Here is a 1,154-nt window from a genome sequence, read left to right as displayed (position 1 = left end):
GCAGCCAGTCTGTTCTCCAGGAGATCTTCACGACCCAGAGATCAAACCTGGGTCTCCCACATTGCACGCAGAGTCTTTACTGCCTGAGCTGCCAACGGTATCACCTTGTTAATGAATTTCGTTCTTTTAAAACTTGAGAAAAACCTTTTAAACATGAGCCTGAATTTAAAACACAGGTAAATTTTAATGTGGAGATCACAGAAGCAGATGTGGGGCTCTTTTAATACTGTTTTTCTGACTGCAAAAGGGAATAACTAGGAACTAAGACAGTGTGACTTGCAGGCAAGAAAGCAATGTGTAAAAAGATTCTTAATTCATTGTGATACTTTGAAACCCAATGCCTTAGATTAGGGGAAGAAAAATATCTGAGAAAAACTCGATTCATGGCAGTGTCTGGAAATGGCATGCTCATCACTATGACTTGAAACCTGAGTGTGAAAAGAAGTCTCATCAAACCCTGTTGTCTTTCTTGTGGAGACACTAAGATGGTTGCTTTTACAAGCACTCACTGGTTTGGGGGTTTTTTTGTGGGTTTTTTTTTTGGCTCTAGATGATTTTCATTTATTCACGTATTCAGACTTAAATAACTCTTCTGATTATTTTCTTTCTCTTAAAGATATTGAAGAGGTAGAACTAAAGCTATGCCAAGTGCTTGAATGTGCACTTTGAGAGCTTTATCTGAGGATCTTCTGTGATGATGCCCTTAATTTTGCCAACCCACACTTCTCTTAGCATCCGAGTGGTGGTACTCCTCCTTAGAAAGCCACCCACTTATTCCGAGCTCAATAGCAGATGGACTTTTTGTACTTATGAGCCAAGATTGGTTTTCAAAAGCTCTGTGGAACAAGCTATAACAAAGCAGAAATTAGCCCCAAGGCATTTTCCCCAATAAGTCTCTTCCAGTCCTCCTACCACCAAATTGGGTTTAGACAATTTTAACAAATCATTGTCTAAGCCATTAATTACTAAAAATTATTAGTTGGAGATTTTGAAGGCCTCACTTTTATTAAATACCATAAACTTTGCTGGTCTCGTGTTTTAAGAAAGAATAACAAGCCCATTTAAATTTATCAGGTAGCACATATTTACAGGAATTTTTTTTAATCTGTACTAAAGCTGTAGTTTCAGACAGTGAAATTCAACATGTTTGCAAA

Source organism: Moschus berezovskii, chromosome 3 (genome assembly GCF_049115385.1).
Source record: "Moschus berezovskii isolate FMDL1 chromosome 3, NW_MosBer_1.0, whole genome shotgun sequence".
Classification (NCBI taxonomy): Eukaryota; Metazoa; Chordata; class Mammalia; order Artiodactyla; family Moschidae; genus Moschus; species Moschus berezovskii.
This window is presented reverse-complemented; position numbering follows the sequence as displayed.